Source organism: Balaenoptera musculus, chromosome 21 (assembly GCF_009873245.2).
Source record: "Balaenoptera musculus isolate JJ_BM4_2016_0621 chromosome 21, mBalMus1.pri.v3, whole genome shotgun sequence".
In the NCBI taxonomy this organism is placed as follows: Eukaryota; Metazoa; Chordata; class Mammalia; order Artiodactyla; family Balaenopteridae; genus Balaenoptera; species Balaenoptera musculus.
The window spans coordinates 2,377,001-2,388,079 of record NC_045805.1 but is presented as its reverse complement, the minus strand read 5'-3'; the positions used below and the strand labels follow the sequence as shown (position 1 = coordinate 2,388,079).

The following is an 11,079-nucleotide window of genomic DNA, read 5'->3' as shown; positions in this document are numbered from 1 at the left end:
CAAAAATATTCATTGATTAATTGATAGAACAAACATATACCCAGTTAAGAATATCGGTGTTAGTCCAGAAAGATTATTTCATGAATGTGGAATTAGAGCAAGAAAACAGAATAGTTTCTATTGATTGAAGGAAACAAAAGGTCTAATCTCAAACTTAAACAAAAACTAATTTCATTTCTCTACTCATGGCCTCAAAGCGATATTTTTGTCAGCCCATTAAGGAAATCTATTTTCATGATCATCTTCTATTCTAGAAGATACTTTATCTTGGATAAAGTGAGGAAATCATATTTGTGGTGTCCATTGTTTCATCATCTTTCCTGGCTACATGTTAACTTGAACTTCATCTTTCTAAAGTATTGGTTTCCCCTTCTACCTTACTTACATAATTGATTTTCCATTTATGACATATTGTCCAATTTTGCCAGTTTAAATCCAATTTGAATTAGCTCTTTACAAATCAATTCATTGCCATAAATCCATTAATATTTTCCATTATCTAAAGCATATTCTTCACGAATATATATCTTAATCCCATATTTCATTAACATTAATAAGTAAGTTATTAGGAAACTTGAGAACTTTAAATTAGGTTTCAAACACTAGAATACATTTTTAAAATACTTGAACTTCCAGTTAGCTCAGCTTTGTTTATCTAGTAATAGTATAAACTACTCCATCTCTATAAGCAATTGAATTGCTGCTAGATTTAACATTTAATATCAGGCAGAAATATTTGGACAGACATGACAAACTGCAGTGTAGTATACCAAGTATACACTAAGTTAAGCAAAGCAGATACATTTTAAAAAATCAGCAAGAATTTCAAGGTTCAAAATTAGAGTTAATAATATGGCAGTACGATAAGCTTACACCAGTTTTTTTGAATTAAATATTTTAATGGATGAAAATGAAGTCTGTGTACAATATAAAACAATCTAAGTTGCATTAATAGGAAAAATATAATATGAAAGTACAGATAAAAATGATAACATTAAGTAAGATTATGGTCAATTTTAATTGCCTTTTTATAATTTTAAATTGCCTGGGTTATTTTATAGTAAGAATGTATTAACTTTATATTTAAACTTTTTCTCTCTCCTTCCCTACCAAAATAAAAATAAGTAAAACAAAGAAACAAAATGTCAGTCACCACATGCTGAGAATTGAGTCTACCTCCTAAGCATCTACTGATGTACTTTAGTGGTTATGAATTCTCTTGTATTACAGCATCCTCCTAACAAAACCCTCAGTCTTTAATTGCGATGACCTCTAATCCATCCTTCCCACTAGAGACAGATACATAGTTCTGTAACACAAAATGAATTATGTTATTGCTCAACTTAACATCTTTTTGCAACTGGCCTTTGCTTTCTGGATAGAATTTAAATTCCTTAGTATGTTGTCCAAGTCATAGTGAATCCCTGGTCCCTGTTTTCATGCCCCACCTCTTTTCTATAGGCACTAATGTTCAGGCATACTGAATTTGTGGTTCAACAAACATGTCCGTCTGCCCCCATGTCCCATGCTTTGTACAAGGAATAGCCCACCATTTGCCCACCCAACTTGGTATTGTTCAGCAATCAGCTCAGGTACCTCCTCTCTAACTCTGTCCTGTTAATCCATCCAGAACCTTTAAGTGAACCACCTAGACCTACCATATGCTGGTAGCATATGTCTCTAACGCTGTTTTACAAACCTTGGTTTTCTTTTATATCTATGCATAAAGCTGTGAGCTTTTTGAAGGCTGGTGCAGCTTCATCTCTGTATTAACTGTTGATTTAACCATTGGTTACCAAGACATACTCAAGAAATAGACGATGAATGAATGCTGAATGAATGATTTTTCATTGTGCTGCTGTTAAAGTATCTTTGCAAACAGAAATCACTGCAGGAAACAATCCAGGCAAGCCCAGCTTCCAAAAAATAGAAAAGATGTGTCTGATAGTGAACATATTAAAGGTATATGAGATCATGTTAAAGTGATATAAAATCGTTACCTGTGTGTTCAAATGGACCAAATATCATAGAAATTTTAATCTCACAAAATAGGATAACAATTAGACTCTTCCTTTATAGTTACACAAACAATCGCTTCTCGGCCTTTTGGCTAAGATCAAGTATAGTTACACAAACAAACTTTGAAAAGTCTGGTAGCAATATATTCAAACTCAACATTTCAATGTTTATGAATATTACTATTCTGTTATATATTCATATTGTAACATCTGGAAAATGAACATTATGTTTAAAATAATGTTATGTAAAGTATATCACAGACATTTGAAATCTTTATTAATTATATTAAAACACTTCTCACCTATTGAAATGTCAGCTATTTTAAATCTACATTAAGAGCCAGACTGAATACAAATTTGTTTTCAACTTAATTTTTGTTGTTGGTTTTTTTGGTTTGGCTCTTATCCATTATTTGCATACCATCTTAGATGTCTTTATTTTATAAAACCTTTCTAATATTTTTTACTTCCCAAAGGGTATTGCCTAAGGGCATGTGGTAGCTACTGTAAATCATAGGTAGGCACTATGTACATTTTTAAAATCCTATAGTGAAATAATCATCGATATGGTCTAGATGTTTTATTTGTTTTTTGAGATAGAGGTGCCAGTTGTTCTAGATGGTGGTTTTACACACATGGATGAGGATCACATCTAACTCGCTCACACTTCTGGTCTGACTCATTAAGAGAAGCGATTTCCTTTACAGATGTGAGAGGTGACTGTACTTTTCCCATCACCTGCTGTGCCACCTAGAAAGCTTTTCCTCCCAAATAATCAGGGAACATGTGTGTAAAGGAAGTGAGTGACAGGCCTCCACTGTAGTCAGGTGAGCCTGTAGAGCTTATATGCATATCAGATGTTACATGAAACAATTTAAGCAGTTTTAGTCATGTTGATAGACTACGTCTCAACTTGAGACTTGTTGAACTATACAGTGTACACTGACATGACACTGAGAAGCAAATTGCATACTGTTTTTGAAAGGTTTGTGATGCCGAACTGGTAAACAAATGTCTGTCCTTATTACCAAAACGTCTAATATATCCTGTCAGAAGTGGTGAAATCCCAGGGAAGAGGTAGTTTAAAGAATATGAACCCAAGAAACATGCTCTAAGCCATAAAAGCTCTTATCTGTCAATATCATACACGGTAAATGTGTTTAAAAAAGAGCATAATGGTGTGCTATTGTTATTGCTGAGACATCACTCTTCTTTAGGTTTGCATTAGGGACTTGTTAAGGTGCAGAATGTTTTGCCCACTACATGCCTATATGAGAAAAGATCGTCGACTCAGCTGTAAACAGAGGGCACTCTTCCTAGAAAAATCTCTGAAATTGGCTTTATAAATGTAAACAGCAGAAAGGCTTCTCAATTCTTATTTTTCCTGATCCTTGTTTAAGGATTTGAGAGCAAATATAAATAAAAATGTGATTTTTCGAAAAATCTTGAAAGGCTTACCTTAACATTTCATTGTTTCTTCTACTTTTATTAAAGACTAAAATATATCAGGCAGTGGGCATAAACAACCATAAAAAAACCCCTGCCCTTCCCAGTGAACTCAAAGAGACTTTAGAATTTAGACCATATGGTTGAGGGGAAAAAGAGGCTAAGACGTTTGATAATCTGCCTTTGGGAAGATAAGAAAAGAGGGACAGTACCATCAAATGTTGTGTGTCAGCCTGTTGATTACTCCCTTCCCCAGGCCCTCACACCTCATGGCCACCTTGGGTACTGATGGCCTGGGTCACAGAAACCACCAAATACGCGCTGACATTTCACTGCCATTGAACTATAAGAAATGGCATAGCTAAAGAGAATCAGTGACTCATCGTAAGTGACACTGGTTAATTTATCTTTAGATAAAGGTCGGGGGGAAAAAAGTTGACTATAATGCATTTCAACAACCAGGATCTGCATTAGATTCTTAAGACTAAGAAAAACAAGTTAAAGTGCCGTAGAACTGCTCAAGAACAATGCTGTCATTTGTTCATGAATTCTAAATCTTCCATGTTTAATGTGGAAATCTTGCTGTTCCAGGCCAGATTAAAATGAAACCTTTAAAACATTTCTAAAAAGCCACTTTGAAAAACATACCCTTAAAGAACTTACCTCAAAGAAGAAAAAATCTTCTGGAAAACAGAACTGCAGATACAATACATTTTAATACTCTAATTTTACAACATCTCTTAGAAATCATTGAAATCCTTACATAAAACACCATATCATTACAGCTGATACTGTTGATTAGATTAGTGTCCTTTGAAAAATTGTGAATAATCTTCAAAGGAGGTATATGAAATTCAAAAATATTTGAAAGGAATCATAAAGGTGCCTGATCAAAAATGAAACCTTTCTTTTTATCCAGTTGCCCAGAACTTTGCAGTGCTGAGTAAACTTGGTACAGAAACAAACAAAAAAAAGTTGATTTCCTTAATTCCTTTTATTCTCAGAGTAGGTAGAGGGTTTTTTTTTGTTTTTTGTTTTTTTTTAATGCATAGATACTGAGTTATCCCTTCTTTGTGATTTAACTTATTGAAAGTATATTAGTTTTTATTGCAGGAAAGTCTAGCTCTTTCAAGAGGTTAGGTTTTCCAGAAAGGCAACCAGAAACAGATGGAAACAAAGCAAGCTAGGGCAGGATCTATAAATTCCTTTAAACACTCCTGCCCTGCCCCCTACACCTCCATTGCCTCTGCCAGCCCCATTGTTCTCTGATCTGGGCTTTGAGAAGAAATGGGGAGGGGGGTAACCATGATAGTAGACCAAGGAACCCCCCTGATCTCCCACTTCTAGTGCAGAGGTGGGCAGAGGGGTCAAAGAGCAAACCTATGCAGCTTCCCCCTGCCCAACACCACTGAGGCCACTTGAACCTGCAGTCAAGGGTTCTGGTAACCATAGGGGAGGGGATGGAATTTATATTGAAGCTGAGACCAAATCTTTAAACTAGACTGGTTTTAATAATTAAAAGTGACAGGAAAGTTATGGATTCTGTCTAAGAGTTCATGCTAAAATCAAATTGAGAATCCCCAACGTGTTACATTCTCATTCCTTAAATCAAAATGGAAATTTGACGTAAAATCTGAAGCTCTTCTGGAAAATGGTGTGTCTATTAATGGAAAAGAACTATCACCTATTAGAGCTGGAAAGAACTTCATCACCAATCCCAGCACTTAATTTTGTAAATGAGGAGTTTGAGAAAGGTTGAACAAGTGACCCAAGTTTACAAGATGAAGTCAGAGCTGGTTCTAGAAGTCAGATGATCTAATTTACAGTTCAGGGCTGTTTGTCCTTTAGGTGCCTCTGTAATAGGGCTTGGAAAGGGTTGGCATGGCGAATCTGAAAAGAGAAAAGTGAGAAAGCAGTAAAGATAAAATTGATTTCACAACTTGACCTGAATTGTCAACCTCTCCTATAAGGGTTCTAACCTTATAGCTCAGCTATAAAATGATGAAAGGTGAATTTAAACTAGGTAGACTTTTACTTTGCAACATTTCTCTGTAATGCTTCTTAATAAAAGAGCCTTAATTCTTGATGATATATTTTAGTGTGAATGAATATATTAATCATGAGTACAGTTCAGAATATCTAAATCTATATTTATAAGCCAAGGAATATTTGAGCCATATAGTATTCTCTATGCTTTTAATAATGACAACAAACTATAATCTGGTTACGGTTATGTGCCAGGTCCTACTAAGTTCTTTAAATGAATACTTGTGAACGACTTACGAGGCAGGTAACATTGATACCCCAATTTACAGATGAGAGAATGGAGACGTAAAAAGGTTAAATACTTTGCTCATGGTCACAGAAGTATATGAGCAGGACTCAAACCCAATCTGTCTTATTCTAGATGCCTCAGGCTTGCCTAGTACACTGCCACTTCGGATGAAGTATTCCTTGAATCTTTTAAGTCATCTGCATATTAAAAGGGGATACTTTAAAAGAAATTTCAGCAGTAAAGTGATAACCTTTTAAAATTTAGCTTTTTCTGTATTTAATTGTATTATGTCCTATGAGCATTTCATGTTTCTTTTCTTGATCATTCTCTATATTAAGGGAAAATGTGCTTAATATAATATATTTCTGAAATGGTGGGAGACCATGAGGAAATCAATGCAAATTCTTAAGAACTTGGGTTCAATGTAAGAAAGAACTACATGTAATGAAAATATTAAGGAATGTTGTAGAAATTAACAAAAGGAGGGATTATATGCATGAGAAGGCTTAGGAGCTGTCTTTCCAGGTGGTAAGGAGGTGGTTCGCCATCTTTACAGCCCTGTTTGGACCAGTTTCTGTCACATGGCTTGTTCTTACTAAATTATTGTAGGCTATTTATTACTAGGAACACAAGCAGTATTTTGACTTGGAGCCATAATGCAAACCCAAATTTGGCACAGTATATTCAAACATCACTTTAACTCGGGAAATTAGGACTTTAATTAAAGAACCAGCATATGGGACAAAGTGAAAGAGTGGCATGGACATATATACACTACCAAACGTAAAATAGATAGCTAGTGGGAAGCAGCTGCATAGCACAGGGAGATCAGCTCGGTGCTTTGTGACCACCTAGAGGGATGGGATAGGGAGGGTGGGAGGGAGACCCAAGAGCGGGGAGATATGGGGATATATGTATATGTATAGCTGATTCACTTTGTTATACGGCAGAAACTAACACACCATTGTAAAACAATTATACTCCAATAAAAACGTTAAAAAAAAAAAAAGACACAGGCTGGAAAAAAAATAAAATAAAATAAAGAAGCAGCATAAAGCCAGCAAGATAATAAATCTGATTTTTTTTTTGATGGGTTATATGCCTGTGACCTCAATGGTCACGCCATCTGTCAGCGCTGTTAATGCCTTAGCATGCGCCCCTCGCACCCCGTTCCCCCCTCCTAACCCTTCACCTTGAGCCGTTTTCTTCTCCCCCCCGTCTCGCTCTGGTCTCATATTGTTAGAGCTCAAAAATCTTAAGATCACTGACATGGATACTTACAAGCTGTAAGCAATGATCTCTGAAACTGAACTAGAAAAATACATATACTACTTGCTCAGGTTAAAATGAAAGCAAAGATTGAATCACAGCTGAAAGTAGTTTTATTTTTATTTATTATAACATCTTTAAAAAATACAGTATTCAGTGTAATCTAGAAATTTTTGGTTAACCTCATTTTAAGCCCAAGTGAAGATTTCTTAAAAACAAAGGTAGAAGTGTTAACTTTATAATTAAAATTGAATTTGAACTCATTTTACAATAAAGATTTTGAATTTCCATTTTACTATGTGCACTTCTTGTATGTTGCATCAACTAATGCTGATGTTCTACTAACAGCTGTATACCTATACATTATTTCTTTTCCATTTTCCAATTTCTAACTCTTTCCCTGTGACAGCAATGCCCTTTGCATTAAGGCAAAAAAGAAATAAGAGTTCAAAATGTGAGTAAATGCACTTGTGCTGATTTGGGAAGAATGTGAATAGTAATCAGGTGGAAGGAAATAATGGCTTCATTTTCCTGTGATAACATGTATTAAAATTTGAGGAAGTTAATAAAAAGGGAATGGAGCTGAAAAGTCAGAACTAAAGAGAAAAGCCTAGTAAGTTGATCTCTAAGCCTAAGGCTGTCATTTCTTGAACTATTGCAACTTGATACAAGGGAGATCTCTGAACAGTGGGTGCTGTTTCATTTACAATCCATGCTTCCGTACCCTGGCGTGACAGGATGACCGGAGGACAGAGGCTGCCACATGCATTTCTGTTGAAAATGAAACCCCTCCAAATGTCAATCTTAACTCTTACTCTGAAAAATGAATACTTGTTCCCAAAGTTATCTTGAAACACAGTCAATAAATTTTAAACTGACCTCCAAAACTCTAAACAACCTATCTTTTGAGTGCATAAGTAACGTACCTTACGTGTGTATGTTTTTTTAAAAAAAATGTTGGATCTATTCAGCTGGTATCTTGGGATGGATATCTTTTGCAGTATAAGGGCCTTCTGAATTTTTTTTGGCAGTAATAAGTATGGGCAATAAAGTCTGAAACACATCTTGTGCAGTACAACTTGGATTTATAAGATGGCCTAGAGAGACCAAAGGTAATCAGCACTAGAACAGAAGAATTACTTGATACTCCAACTGAAAAGAAATCATTAAGATACTGTATACTTTGAAACTGCCAAAGAATGTGCACTTTGTAGAAAACAGACATCGAAGTAAATACTGACACTAAAGCAACTTAAAACACATTAATTGAAGGCTGTTTCCTCACTAAAACTGTTTCCTTGAGTTGAGATATTGCAGCTTCATCCGACACTTTTTCTGACTCCCATGAAGTGTAAATTCATGATCCATTTTCTTTCCCCTCAGGTCACTCATCATTTCTTTCAGTTGCTCTACAGGAAATGTGCCTCATGGTTGCATTGTGGGGAAGTTAATGCCTATAACTTGATTATCATTTACTTTGAACTCTAAGACTTAGCATTGAAATTTGCCTATGGCAATTTCACAGTGCGTTTTAAAGGTTCAGTCTTATTGAAGAAAGCATTTTGTGTCTCTTCACATCCCCTTAAGGATATTAGATTGATAACTCTGGCCCACCAAGCTGCCATCATGACAGTCCCCCTTAAAAGCTTTATACCTGAATAACTCCAATTTTTCATTATGGAAAGTAATTCTACCAGAGCACTTAAGATGTTTCTGGAAAAAAAAAAAAAAAATTAAACCCATATTTTAACATCTTAGATTTTTTTTTTTTTTCCTGGCCACACACACACAAACTACATAGCTGATATTCCTCCATGATGGTTGCTTTCATATATTTATGCTACAGAATTCTTTTTGTCAGCATCATGGTACTTAGCCTTTTTGTCTACTCCTAACATCCTCAGGCATGTTATCAACTGCTGCTGTGCTAGGTTTAAAATCTATCCTAGGACACTTGGACAAGTCAGAACTGTTCGTTTGCGAGTAATGGGAAAAAATAAAGTGTGAAACATTAGAAACGCTATTTTTCCACAGAATTTTGTAGGAACACTGTTAATAGTGTTTCAGCTTCTTGGGCTGTCGTATGGATCAAGGCTTTTATTAGTATCCATCATTAACTGCTAACGTCTCATTTCCCTGTTTGTTGCTCTATGATCACAATACAGCTCCAGCATCTCGAGGTATCACTATTATATTCACAGGCAAAAATCAGTAGAGGGCAAGGGCAGTGACTAAGGGGTAGGTTAGAGGAAGAATCTGGTAGTGCCCATCACACATACCCTGATGTCTCATTGAACAGAACTGGCTCCCACGGTTACTCTAAATTGTGAGGTAGGCTGGAAAAATACCTCCTTACTTGCCCTGGAGTAATAGGCAGACGAGAGAGATGCCTGTTGGGCTTGGCTAATGAGCTTGCCAATTAGGAGTATCTACCGCCGCAGCCCACATATCGCTGCCTGTGCTTTGATCTCAGGCTGTGTATTTTGTGTTTTGTTCCTGCGGCACACCGGCCTCTTGTGTGCTGGAGGGAATACATCCCTGCACTAAGGCCGTGGGCGGCTTTAGAGACACGCAGGCAGTGTGAGGCCTTAGAGATCTACCTGCAAGTTATAGAAAATTCATTGTATGAGGATGTCCCCAAAGCAGAATCCGGCCGTAAACTTGGGAATCTGGGAAATCTGGGCTCGTCAGGTGAAGCTCTGCAATTTCCTCAACTGCTGAATACCGTGACTGCCGTGATGAGGCAGGGATAACAGTCCCTGGGTGCTATCTGTTGTGAGACAGTTTCCTCAGAGTTAAGTTTGTTCTGCTTTGAAACCATCAGTGGATAGCTTTTCTGTAGTTGTCTCAGTGGAAACCTTTTTCTACTTTTCCAAAACTTGAGGGAGATCAGAGGGATAACTTTGTTCTTTGGCATTACCTGCCTATTGAAATAACATTTCATGATTCAGTCAAGATGGTCAGACGGTGTTTCTTCTTTGCAAACTGAACTTTTTAAAACATCTTTGTATACTGAATCCTATTGTTTGCTGACTTCAAAACACTCTTCTTAAGAACTTCTGTTACTTGCTCAGAGCTTTATAGCCGATGTTCTGCTACTTAAAAATCCATATGGCGGCCTCATCTAATGCTCTGATCTAAGTCTCATCTTCCACAGCAATTCCCGCCATCTCCACTAGAAGCCAGTCGTACACTAGAAGACTCCTGTGTTGTCCCCTAGCGTGACTCTCTGCATAGCTGCTCCCCCTCCGAAACCTTAGCTTTGTGAGCCCCTGTGTCTCTGGCAAAACCTCTTTCTTTCCTGTGTCTCGAGTCCTCCTGAACACTAAAATTCTTCTTTTCTTTGTCTTCACTGTCCGCCAAATTAAGTTTCATCCTTGGTTCACTGGCGTCTTCTATTTATTCCTCTTGACTCTCACCCCACCTTGTTAGAAAATGCAAACACTGGAATAGGAAAATGAATTTGTACATATTGATCACTTACTTCGTAGGGCCCACTGCTGGGAACTTGGCATAGATCATTTCTTTTGATCTTTAGAATTGGAAATAGTCCTTAAATCTTTTGAACCTCCTTCTCTAGTTAAATATTCTTAAGAGAGTTCAGGTACTTCCTGGCTTTAACTTTCCCCTTTTACATAACCTGCTCCCACAGCTTTCGTCACCACGGTCAGGTTTCATGATATCAAAGGTTAACTTCACAGCTGATGGTGAAACAGTAATCACTTTCTTTCTCTCAAATCCTACTGTGATCATCCTTGTCTGGACGCTGAAATGCCATTTTCTTTGCTTCTGCCCTTCCAGCTTTGTTTTACTCCAGTCCCACCTATTATTTCATCTTGCTAAAAAACTGATTTGAATGTGTCTGTCACTTACTTGAAATCCTTCCATGTCCACTCTCCTGTTACATTCATTTTTCACCTCTGTATGTGGCAGTTAAGTCTTTCTGCAAGTACACCCAGACCTCTCTTCCCAGCCACATATTCTTCACTGTTACAGAGCTTCCATGTATCTGGTTATCTATACTATTCTTTCCCCTGCATCCTTGTAACAATGTTTCTTTATTCTTGTCTG

At 36.7% G+C, this 11,079-nt stretch overlaps 1 pseudogene; it reads left to right on the top strand.

Annotated features, from left to right (window-relative positions):
* Positions 1–2,090: 2,090 nt before the first annotated feature.
* LOC118888113 lies at positions 2,091–2,242 on the top strand (annotated as a pseudogene).
* Positions 2,243–11,079: the final 8,837 nt, after the last annotated feature.